The sequence below is a fragment of the Salvelinus alpinus genome, chromosome 28, assembly GCF_045679555.1.
Source record: "Salvelinus alpinus chromosome 28, SLU_Salpinus.1, whole genome shotgun sequence".
In the NCBI taxonomy this organism is placed as follows: Eukaryota; Metazoa; Chordata; class Actinopteri; order Salmoniformes; family Salmonidae; genus Salvelinus; species Salvelinus alpinus.
Window position 1 is genome coordinate 38,458,375 of NC_092113.1, and position 13,241 is coordinate 38,471,615.

A 13,241-nucleotide genomic window follows, 5' to 3' on the forward strand; every position below is an offset into this window, starting at 1 on the left:
GCCCCATATACATAGACATGGAATCACTGGCCACTTTAATAATGGAACACTAGTCGCTAATAATGTTGACATATTTTGCATTACTCATCTCATGTGTATATACTGCATTCTAAAATGTTGCTCATCCAAATATGTATATATTCTTAATTCCATTCCTTTACATTTGTGTGTATTGTGTATATTGTTGTGAAATGTTAGATATTACTGCACTGTTGGAGCTAGAAACAAAAGCATTTTGTTACACCCGCAATAACATCTGCTAAACGTGTATGTGACCAATAATATTTGATTTGATTTACAGTTGACCAGGGCAGCTCCAGCAGGGCAGATAGTTAACAAACGGACTTGTTGGTAAGGTGGCATCCCATGACGGTGCCACGTTGAAAGTCACTGAGCTCTTCGTTTCGGGCCATTCAACTGCCAATGTTTGTCTATGGAGATTGCATGGCTGTGTGCTCGATTTTATACACCTGTCAGCAACGGGTGTGGCTGAAATAGCCAAATCCACTACATTTGATGGGGCGTCCGCATACTTTTGTAGTGTTTCTCCACAAAAACACAGAGCAAGCGGGTAAGTACTGTACTTCAATATCTGGACTGAGGTGCTAAACAGAGGAGTATTAAATAAACATCTCTCTCTCGTCACAGTTTGGTGTTTAGATCAAAGTATATTCACATATTGAAGTATCTCCTGTTTTGGTGAATATGGACAAAAATAACTAAACTGATACGACAAATCTAATTCCATTTGTACGCAGATAGAATGGGCAAAAATAGCTGTGGGCTAAGGGAACGCAGCCCAACAGTAAAACAGTAAAAGTCGGCGTAGACGTATGAACGTTAGATAGACACAAAGTTCCAACTGTCTCTCTCAAAAGCTCTCAACCTCTTCAAAGTCACGTCCATCTATACTGTAGGACATTCTACCGTAGATAAAGACATGAATGTGTATGTGAATTTAGGGTATTTTGAGCTGGTGAGTTTTTGCAGAAACTCTCTGGCGGTTGTATCTCTATGAGCTGAACATGCCTGGATACAGATCTGTTCCCCCCCCCCCTGTCACTGTGGCGTCCAGCAGGCAGCAGAGGCGGTGAGCACAGAGATATGTGCAGAAAGTCACTCGCTGGCAAAATGAGGCCATTCAACCACATGGCCAGTGTGAAGAGGACCCACTGGCCCGCGATTGGCCAGCCCACACTGGGGAAGGGGAGGACACAGTACGGAGAGGAGGGGGGGGGGAGAGAGAGATGCGGTCACGTGACCTAGTCCAGCAGAGAGCTGTGTAATAGGCCCTCTCTCGGAGTAGAGAAGCAAAGGCTGGATGTGAACCAAAATCCCTCTACCACACACAGGCTGGGCATTGTTGCCTGTTCACTGGACTCCATCTCAGGGGGCACTTTATCATTCAATTAGGACAGCTTTCACACCAGACACCAGAGAAAGGGGACCTTCAATCAAACTCGAAAAGTTCACACTAAAACTGGAGGGGAGAGATATTGAGAGGCACTCAATGGAGGCACTTTGAGGAGAGGAAGAGAGAGGAAGAGAGAGGAAGAGAGAGGAAGAGAGAGGAAGAGGAAGAAATGTGACAGGAAGGAAAAGAGAGAGGAAGTATGTGCATCGAGGCAGAACAACATGCAGTCAACCACGTGTTCATGAAGGGTACGGTATATATGTGTGAATGGGGTAGTATTGCCGTATTAAGGGGGGAGAGAGAGGGAGGATGAGAGAGGTGGGAGGATGAGAGAGGTGGGAGGAAGTCAGAGAAGTGGGAGGATGTCAGAGAGGTGGGAGGATGAGAGAGGTGGGAGGATGAGAGAGGTGGGAGGAAGTCAGATAGGTGGGAGGATGTCAGAGAGGTGGGAGGATGTCAGACAGGTGGGAGGATGTCAGAGAGGTGGGAGGATGAGAGAGGTGGGAGGATGTCAGACAGGTGGGAGGATGAGAGAGGTGGGAGGATGAGAGAGGTGGGAGGATGTCAGACAGGTGGGAGGATGTCAGAGAGGTGGGGGGATGAGAGAGGTGGGAGGATAAGAGAGGTGGGAGGATGAGAGAATGTCAGAGAGGTGGGAGGATGAGAGAGGTGGGAGGATGAGAGAGGTGGGAGGATGTCAGAGAAGTGGGAGGATGTCAGACAGGTGGGAGGATGAGAGAGGTGGGAGGATGTCAGAGAGGTGGGAGGATGAGAGAGGTGGGAGGATGAGAGAGGTGGGAGGATGTCAGAGAAGTGGGAGGATGTCAGACAGGTGGGAGGATGAGAGAGGTGGGAGGATGTCAGAGAGGTGGGAGGATGAGAGAGGTGGGAGGATGAGAGAGGTGGGAGGATGTCAGAGAGGTGGGAGGATGAGAGAGGTGGGAGGATGTCAGAGAGGTGGGAGGATGAGAGAGGTGGGAGGATGTCAGAGAGGTGGGAGGATGTCAGAGAGGTGGGAGGATGTCAGAGAGGTGGGAGGATGAGAGAGGTGGGAGGATGAGAGAGGTGGGAGGATGTCAGAGAGGTGGGAGGATGAGAGAGGTGGGAGGATGAGAGAGAGGTGGGAGGATGAGCGAGAAAGGTAACAAACGAGAGATGAATAGAGAACAGACAGGAGATAAAGAGAAGAAATCAAGCAGCCAATCAGGACTCCTGGTCCAAAAGGGCGCTAGGCTGAGTTAACAGCATCACTGCACGCAGCACTGCATTTACTTCCTCTCTCAGTTGTAGAAAAACTGTTGTAACTATGAACCACTGATTAATGTAGGTTCATTTAGTATGTGAATTTATAGCAGTTCAAAACGATGACATGTTCAGACAGACTTCAATTCAGAAACTGAATTGTACTCGACTTGGTCTTGAATGAACAGAGGACATTCACCTAGACACCAAGCAAAGCTGCGGTACCTGATGGGACTTGCCTCTCCTATACACTCTAATGTCCTAATGAAGTTCTCTCCACATTTAGAAATCCAATGTTCAGACAATGTTCATATTCCCTCATCTCTCAATGTATGCATCCTTACCTTCACCACCCTCTCAAACGTTTTGGCCAAATGTTGTGAGCTCTGAATGTTACAAAAAAAAAATGTTGGGAATCATTTCACACTGTCTCAACTTCATGTTTTTCTGCTTCTTTCTAATAGGGAGAGATGCTTTCTTGTCATCTAAGGAGGGAGAGATGCTTTCTTGTCATCTAAGGAGGGAGCGATGCTGTCTTGTCATCTAAGGAGGGAGAGATGCTGTCTTGTCATCTAAGGATGGAGAGATGCTTTCTTGTCATCTAAGGAGGGAGAGATGCTTTCTTGTCATCTAAGGATGGAGAGATGCTTTCTTGTCATCTAAGGATGGAGAGATGCTGTCTTGTCATCTAAGGATGGAGAGATGCTGTCTTGTCATCTAAGGATGGAGAGATGCTGTCTTGTCATCTAAGGATGGAGAGATGCTTTCTTGTCATCTAAGGATGGAGAGATGCTGTCTTGTCATCTAAGGATGGAGAGATGCTGTCTTGTCATCTAAGGATGGAGAGATGCTGTCTTGTCATCTAAGGATGGAGAGATGCTTTATTGTCATCTAAGGATGGAGAGATGCTTTCTTATCATCTAAGGATGCCGAGATGCTTTCTTGTCATCTAAGGATGGAGAGATGCTTTCTTGTCATCTAAGGATGGAGAGATGCTGTATTGTCATCTAAGGATGGAGAGATGCTGTCTTGTCATCTAAGGATGGAGAGATGCTGTCTTGTCATCTAAGGATGGAGAGATGCTTTCTTGTCATCTAAGGATGGAGAGATGCTTTCTTGTCATCTAAGGATGGAGAGATGCTTTCTTATCATCTAAGGATGGCGAGATGCTTTCTTGTCATCTAAGGATGGAGAGATGCTTTCTTGTCATCTAAGGATGGAGAGATGCTGTCTTGTCATCTAAGGATGGAGAGATGCTTTCTTGTCATCTAAGGATGGAGAGATGCTTTCTTGTCATCTAAGGATGGAGAGATGCTTTCTTGTCATCTAAGGATGGAGAGATGCTGTCTTGTCATCTAAGGATGGAGAGATGCTGTCTTGTCATCTAAGGATGGAGAGATGCTTTCTTATCATCTAAGGATGGCGAGATGCTTTCTTGTCATCTAAGGATGGAGAGATGCTTTCTTGTCATCTAAGGATGGAGAGATGCTGTCTTGTCATCTAAGGAGGGAGAGATGCTTTCTTGTCATCTAAGGATGGAGAGATGCTTTCTTGTCATCTAAGGAGGGAGAGATGCTGTCTTGTCATCTAAGGATGGAGAGATGCTGTCTTGTCATCTAAGGATGGAGAGATGCTTTCTTGTCATCTAAGGATGGAGAGATGCTTTCTTGTCATCTAAGGATGGAGAGATGCTGTCTTGTCATCTAAGGATGGAGAGATGCTGTCTTGTCATCTAAGGATGGAGAGATGCTGTCTTGTCATCTAAGGATGGAGAGATGCTTTCTTGTCATCTAAGGATGGAGAGATGCTGTCTTGTCATCTAAGGATGGAGAGATGCTTTCTTGTCATCTAAGGATGGGGAGATGCTTTCTTGTCATCTAAGGATGGAGAGATGCTGTCTTGTCATCTAAGGATGGAGAGATGCTGTCTTGTCATCTAAGGATGGAGAGATGCTTTCTTGTCATCTAAGGATGGAGAGATGCTGTCTTGTCATCTAAGGATGGAGAGATGCTTTCTTGTCATCTAAGGATGGAGAGATGCTTTCGTTGGCATAATTTTTTAGGGGTTGGGATTGTGGAACAGGGTTGGGTTGTGGAGGGGTTGTTAAAAATCACTTGAGAAGAAGGAAGGGGTAACGTGTCACCAAACACGGTGTCTGACTGTGTTCTGCTCTGAGTGTGAATCAGGCATTACTCTCAGTACTACAGTACTCTGATCCTCAGCCAAATGTTTTGAGAATGACACAAATATTAATTTTCACAAAGTTTGCTGCTTCAGTGTCTTTAGATATTTTTGTCAGATGTTACTATGGAATACTGAAGTATAATTACAAGCATTTCATAAGTGTCAAAGGCTTTTATTGACAATTACATGAAGTTGATGCAAAGAGTCAATATTTGCAGTGTTGACCCTTCTTTTTCAAAACCTTTGCAATCCACCCTGGCATGTTGTCAATTAACTTCTGGGCCACATCCTGACTGATGTCAAGGTGCTCCATCATGCTGGAAAAGGCATTGTTCGTCACCAAACTGTTCCTGGGTGGTTGGGAGAAGTTGCTCTCGGAGGATGTGTTGGTACCATGCTTTATTCATGGCTGTGTTCTTAGGCAAAATTGTGAGTGAGCCCACTCCCTTGGCTGAGAAGCAACCCCACACATGAATGGTCTCAGGATGCTTTACTGTTGGCATGACACAGGACTGATGGTAGCGCTCACCTTGTCATCTCCGGACAAGCTTTTTTCCGGATGCCCCAAACAATCGGAAAGGGGATTCATCAGAGAAAATGACTTTACCCCAGTCCTCAGCAGTCCAATCCCTGTACCTTTTGCAGAATATCAGTCTGTCCCTGATGTTTTTCCTGGAGAGAAGTGGCTTCTTTGCTGCCCTTCTTGACACCAGGCCATCCTCCAAAATCTTTGCCTCACTGTGCGTGCAGTTTAGGAGATGGTCCTGGCGCTTGCTGGACTTTCTTGGGCACCCTGAAACCTTCTTCACAACAATTGAACCACTCTCCTTGAAGTTCTTGATGATCCGATAAATGGTTGATTTAGGTGCAATATCCTTGCCTGTGAAACCCTTTTTGTGCAAAGCAATGATGACAGCACGTGTTTCCTTGCAGGTAACCATGGTTGACAGAGGAAGAACAATGATTCCAAGCACCACCCTCCTTTTGAAGCTTCCAGTCTGTTATTCGAACTCAATCAGCATGACAGAGTGATCTCCAGCCGTGTCCTCGTCAACACTCACACCTGTGTTAAAGAGAGAATCACTGACATGATGTCAGCTGGTCCTTTTGTGGCAGGGCTAAAATGCAGTGGAAATGTTTTTTGGGGGATTCAGTTAATTTGCATGGCAAAGAGGGACTTTGCAATTAATTGCAATTCATCTGATCACTCTTCATAACATTCTGGAGTACAGGCAAATTGTCATCATACAAAACTGAGGCAGCAGACTTTGTGAAAATGTATATTTGTGTCATTCTCAAAACTTTTGGCCTCTCTGATCCCCTCTGATCCTCTCAGTACTACAGTTCCCCTCTGATCCTCTCAGTACTACAGTTCCTCTCTGATCCCCTCTGATCCTCTCAGTACTACAGTTCCTCTCTGATCCTCTCACTACTACAGTTCCCCTCTGATCCTCTCACTACTACAGTTCCCCTCTGATCCCCTCTGATCCTCTCAGTACTACAGTTCCTCTCAGTTCCCCTCTGATCCTCTCACTACTACAGTTCCCCTCTGATCCTCTCTGATCCTCTCAGTACTACAGTTCCTCTCTGATCCCCTCTGATCCTCTCACTACTACAGTTCATCTCAGTTCCCCTCTGATCCTCTCAGTACTACAGTTCCTCTCAGTTCCACTCAGTTCCCCTCTGATCCTCTCAGTACTACAGTTCCTCTCAGTTCCCCTCTGATCCTCTCAGTTCCTCTCAGTTCCCCTCTGATCCTCTCAGGACTACAGTTCCTCTCAGTTCCACTCAGTTCCCCTCTGATCCTCTCAGTACTACAGTTCCTCTCAGTTCCTCTCTGATCCTCTCAGTACTACAGTTCCTCTCAGTTCTTCTCTGATCCTCTCTGATCCTCTCAGTACTACAGTTCCTCTCAGTTCCTCTCTGATCCTCTCAGTACTACAGTTCCCCTCTGATCCACTCTGATCCTCTCAGTACTACAGTTCCTCTCAGTTCCCCTCTGATCCTCTCAGTACTACAGTTCCTCTCTGATCCTCTCAGTACTACAGTTCCTCTCTGATCCTCTCAGTACTACAGTTCCTCTCAGTTCCCCTCTGATCCACTCTGATCCTCTCAGTACTACAGTTCCTCTCAGTTCCTCTCAGTTCCCCTCTGATCCTCTCAGTACTACAGTTCCTCTCAGTTCCTCTCTGATCCTCTCAGTACTACAGTTCCTCTCTGATCCTCTCAGTACTACAGTTCCTCTCTGATCCTCTGTGATCCTCTCAGTACTACAGTTCCTCTCTGATCTCCTCTGATTCACTGGCACATAAAATGGTATAACTGGATCGGTGCATATTTAAGGCATTACAGGGCTAAAATGAATATCTCCCTCCTTAGGCAGGGATATGACTCACGTTTAGGTACATCTTATGTTCATTATTTCCAAACCCTTTAATGCAAACCTACATGTTCTCCTGCCACTTACCTAAACTTAGCATCTTTAGAAATAATGCTAGAGAATGATAGGAGGTGATGTTTTGCTTAGTGCAGTGCAGGATATACAACCTGTCAGAGTGTCTCAAGGCACTGACTCCCTCCAGAGGTTCGTGGTCGAGGCTCAACGCAACGGAACCTAATTTGCAGTTCTTACACAGTAAATACATTTCCCACAGTCATAAAATCACAGGATCCCTTTGGGTACTGTAAAACATTATACAACTGCCAGGTAGGCTCATGTCACAGGTCAAAGTTCTCAGAGTGTGAGTGTTCCCGCAGGCAGTAGTTTGTGAACAAAGATATTGCATAAACATCGGCGTGAACAATTCAACCTGACCTTTATATTTAGACTCTGACTTGGTCATTTCTCTGAATAGTAATAATCACATCAGGAATATTTTTTTTTAAACAAATCGATGCATTTGACTTCAGGGGGAAAGGTTCTCAATTTCTGATAGATACCTTGATGTATGTCTGTCTATATGTATTCCTCCAGTCTTTCTTTCTACATCAGATTAATCTTTTACCAAACTGGGCGCTCAGATAGCAGTTGTATGTCAACTGATCTCATCATTATTCTGTTTGGAAAGAGCCATGAGATGTCCCAGTATGTTTTGAGGTTGAAACCATATGTCAAAGACAATGAACTGACAGCCAAGTCCCAAAAGCAAAACAATGTGTTTACTGCAGAGAGAAAAGACAGGCAATAAACCTAGAACAAACACCATAGAGGAAGTAGCCCTGAGGGGTGTAAGCCCCAGTCTCTGGATGAGATGGATGGAGGACAGAGAGAGAGAGAGAGGGGAGAGAGAGACAGAGGGAGAGGTGTAAGTGGTGCTTGGTGATGGATGGAGGACAGAGAGAGAGAGGGGAGAGAGAGACAGAGGTGTAAGTGGTGCTTGGTGATGGATGGAGGACAGAGGGGGAGAGGGGGGAGAGAGAGACAGAGGGAGAGGTGTAAGTGGTGCTTGGTGATGGATGGAGGACAGAGAGAGAGAGAGGGGGGAGAGAGAGAGACAGAGACAGAGGTGTAAGTGGTGCTTGGTGATGGATGGAGTACAGAGACAGAGGGAGAGGTGTAAGTGGTGCTTGGTGATGGATGGAGGACAGAGAGAGAGAGAGAGGTGTAAGTGGATGGAACGAGGTCCTGAAAAGCCACAGCTGCTCCGCTCTTCCCAGAAAAAGATCCAGAAGGAAAAGTGGCAGTATGTGGTTCAAACATTAAGCGTTCTCCTACTACAGACCTGCACACTGCAAGGGCCATCCGAATGAGCAACGGCCCAGAGCAACGTCTACCACTCTGAATGTATCTACATAAATGTGTGTGTCATAAGTGTGTGTGTGTGTGTGTGTGTGTGTGTGTGTGTGTGTGTGTGTGTGTGTGTGTGTGTGTGTGTGTGTGTGTGTGTGTGTGTGTGTGTGTGTGTGTGTGTGTGTGTGTGTGTGTGTGTGTGTGTGTGTTTGCATGCGAGCAACAGCATTCGTTCTGAAAATATTTGAACAATGTTCAAATATGATGTTATTTGCTTGTTGAAAACGAGATGTTAAAATGTTTTCAGAATGAATGTTGTTGCTGCCTTCAAAACATGATCCAGTCAGTTTTCCTTCAATTCTCAACATGGTTTTAGAAAATTGGTTCATGGCAATAATCCTCATTTAGATTTTCCATACAGGTAGATCTTCATACCGGTATATATAAATATATATTTATATACATATATATACCCACTATACACCGAAGATATACTTAATGATGAACCATAATGAAAATGATAAATAATAAGTATTGAACAGAATTCAAAACAAAGCTGACAGAAAACAGGGGGGGGGGGGAGAAAGTCTTTAGGAATGATGGCTCTGATATTATCTCTCTGGTGCTGGACTGTTCAGCAGCGATGAGGAGGACTTGGGAGTGATATTAGCCCTGTGAACTTGGCTCTGATATTATCTCTCTGGTGCTGGACTGTTCAGCAGCGATGAGGAGGACTTGGGAGTGATATTAGCCCTGTGAACTTGGCTCTGATGTTATCTCTCTGGGTTGGAGTGACCAAAGCAACCACAGGGTTCAAAAGTCAGCAGGGCTACTGTGTGTGAAACACTACATCATATAACTCAAATAAATAATTGTTCCCTTCTCGGTTGACGCACACACACGCGAGGCTGCTGAAGGGAGGACGGCTCATAATAATGGATGGAACGGAGCAAATGGAATGTCATCAAACACATGGGAACCACGTGTTTGTTGTATTTCATACCATTCCACTGATTCTGCTCCAGTCATTACCACGACCTCGTCCTCCCCAATTAAGGTGCCACCAACCTCCTGCGATACACACACTTTGAGAGACAGACCGCCTCCCCTGATGACCATGATTCGCAGCAGTTCTCAGGCTCCCAATCTGCCTGTTTTTCTCATGCTTTCTTGAGAAAATAACCAAACAGAACAATCTTGTTGCCGCCTTGATGCTAACATCCATTGTTACATGACCCCACTGTCCCCACCGGCCTCGCCACTCCTCCGGCCTCGCCACTCCTCCGGCCTCGCCACTCCTCCGTGCTCCCCAGAAGGTGAATAAATACAGAGAATAGGATCAGAGCTGTTCCTGTTCATCTCTGGTTATTAACCACCATGTGTTCTCCCTGAGAGCTGTCCTTCCCATTAACCCAACTGATGCTCTTTTCTCATGGAAATCAGCCTCCTACCCACAGAGGTGAAGGGGATTGTGGGACATTTCCAGAGGAAGCGAGGGGACCTCCCTCCACCACACACAAAAACATTTCTCTATCAAAGGCAAACATGACTAAATCTATTTATTTTTTCCTCATCCTTGTTTTTGTAGATAAAGATAAATATGTTTTATTCAGCGGTAGGTACGTTGTCATGGATAAACATTTTGAATACTCTTGAAAAACTTTTGAAATACTTATACAACTGTTGGCTTCCCACCACACAGGCTAAGCTCATGTATAAGGTTTTCAAGAGTATTCAAAATGTTTATCCATTTATTATTTGTCATTCAAACTGTCTTTTCCACAAAGAACATACTTCTAAAACAGTTCAACTTTGAAATGTTTACATTAAAAAATATATATCTTACATTGTTCTAGTCAAAGGATTGTTTTGAGAAGTTTCATTGAATATAAAACCAGTTCATTTCTTGTGGAGTTACCACTATTTCAGAAGTAGCCTATATCCACTTCCTATTTATTCCAGATAGGACTTTGTAGCCTACACATGCATCACGTTTTTATTTAACTTTAGTTTGACCTAAGTCTCACTCAGAAATAATGAGGAAAAGAACAAACATCAACATTTGCGTCTCACCTTGCACTGCAATTGTCAAAAACAAAAAGCATTGTCTTGTGACGTTCTCAACTACCATTTCCTTATTATGTGGCTCGAGGCAGTGGGGCCTTGATGGAGGGAGCATGCTCGTGTCAGACCTGCCATAACGGCGAGTGGGCGATTTGTTGTCTCACAAGATTTCGTGGTGATTAGTAGGTAGCCAAGCCTAGACAAGTATGCATAAATGTAGCCTACAGTATCTATAGGCGGTTCAATCTTTCGGGGATGCATATTGTTTATTTATCCTGCAACATTGTTGCCAAATGAAGCAACGTTGTATCTATAGGCCTACTTTACGCCAAGTAGCCATACTTTCACACTGAAAGCATAGCCTGAACGTGGTCAAACATCTAATAAGTAGTTAGCAATAGCATTGATAGCCGAGTAGGCTATAATAGTCTAGTGACGTAAAACTTGAAATGATTGAAACTACTAAAAGTCAATTGCAGCCATCCAAAACAGCCACTACGTCACAGGTGTTTTGACATGTTGCTCAATGGTTCAGGCTCCGTTCTGTTGCAATCATGGGAGTAGCGTTGCAATGTGGGTTTGGTACAATTGATGATGATTAATTATACAGCCGTATCAGCACACACAAGTCCTCTGTTGTTACAATGTAGGCCTAATGCACGTACTATTAGGCTACGATGTGGATCCTTGACATCACTATCGCCATTGGAAGTCTTCTTTTTGCGTGTATAATGTAGACTACATCAAAAACATGAAAATAAGCTAAACACTTCAAAATACAAAATTAGGCCCATGCCTAAAATATTATTAAAGATAATAATTGAGACCAGCCAGTGCTGAATCCAGCCAGAATCACATATTGCTTCTCAGAATCTGTTTTCTTAGAGCCAAATGTTGTTTGACAAAACAGTTTGAAACGAAATTACAAAGTTCAACAACAGAACAACAACAAAAGTGTATCAGTGCATATGAAATGAGCCGAGCTCCCTCCCGCATCCATAACATGACCTTGCCACCTTCTAAGGGCTTGCTATAGTGTTGTTTAGCCATTACGAGACACACACACACACACACAAGAGACGCAAAAGTCGCATAGCCCCTCAATCCGCCTGAAACATTCGATCAGCGACAAACATTATGACACAAGCCATTACAGAATGGACGAACTGTCGAAGGAAAACACTCAAATAGCTACACTTCTATGGTGTGATGATTTGGAACGCCTGAAAATCAAGCAACAACTTCCATGAATTCGGATATGGTGCATGTAAACATTGAATGTCACATGTGTAGTAGGCAGACCTACTTAAAAAATAAAAATACATCGGAGTAGTTTACTATTTCAAATACAACAGGGACGTCCCTTCTTCTATCTCCCTCGCTCTTCTGCAGTAGCATGTTCACCAGGATAAATATTCGGAAATTATTTAAAATTCTTCAATTTGTAGAAAAATCGCACAGAACATCAATCATCATTGCCAAAGCCATCATTAACACAATGCATAAAGTTTACAACTTCAATGATTTAAATGTGTAACACATTTATCGACAAAAATTCCAGCGAAGAAACGATCGCGTAATTAAGATTTAAATAGCCCGATGCTGACATACTTCTACAAAATAAGCTAAATTAAACCGTGTCCGGTTGCAGAACTACAACAGATCACTGATCATTGAAATGTCGTGAACATCAATCTATCGATAATCATTGAAGAAAGTTGCTGTAATTTTTTTTTTTTAAACATGCACACATCAGAACGTGCATCTACATTATGAGATCTTACAAAAAACGAGCAGTTACCCACCAAAAAGTTTCCAGCGCCGCATTAGTCAATTTCTCATGGAACCCCGGTAACATTCCATCACCGACTTTTCGCAAACATACGTTGGGAGATACTCCACCTTTCACTGTCTTTCTTCCCTCGATCTGTTGTTTGATATATATATTTATAAATCTAAAATGTTCTATAATGTTTCTATATTCGGGGCCTGACTGTGTCTCTGTCTCGCTCTCAGGCTGCAGCGAGTTATGGGGCGCGAGCATTGTGGGAATGTGACGTCAGGCCACTTTCACCAACTTTTTTTTACTAGGGACATGCAGTTTACTCTGTCGTGCTAGACTGACGTTTTCACTGTGATGGTTATGGCAATAAATAACTGATTCGACTGCAGTCTACCCTATCAGTATACACAACTAACGGAGATATTTAAACTTTTTAACAGACTTAATATAACAATAAATAAAAAGGGTGAACAAAGTAAGATAAATAAACATTTATATTACAATTTCACATATACAATCATTATAGTCTATATATATGTTTCTGATCAACAGATCTATACATTTGAAGAAAATTAATGTTATTTTCGATATACATTTTATTTTAGCCTATTGATTTGACATTGTTTGTTGCTGAAAATGATAATTGAGGCATATTTATTGAATAAAATGTTTATTTATGTCAAAACAGAAATCTCATATATTTGTACAATATTGCTTAATCAACAATTTTACATTGATTATATTGAGAGGAAACTTTATAGGCCTATAGATAGCCTATGTTTAACTGATAACCTGTGCTTTGCAAGTAATCCCACTCATTACTT

At 43.4% G+C, this 13,241-nt stretch overlaps 1 protein-coding gene across 3 annotated transcripts in view; it reads right to left on the reverse strand.

Moving 5' to 3' along the window:
* The window catches only part of LOC139557827 (zinc finger protein PLAGL2-like), a 45,844-nt gene extending 33,176 nt beyond the window's left edge, over positions 1-12,668 (reverse strand). For all 3 annotated transcript variants that reach the window (XM_071373054.1, XM_071373053.1, XM_071373052.1), the window contains exon 1: positions 12,440-12,668. The gene's annotated coding sequence lies outside the window, so the exon portion shown is untranslated. The remainder of the gene's footprint in view (positions 1-12,439) is intronic.
* Positions 12,669-13,241: the final 573 nt, after the last annotated feature.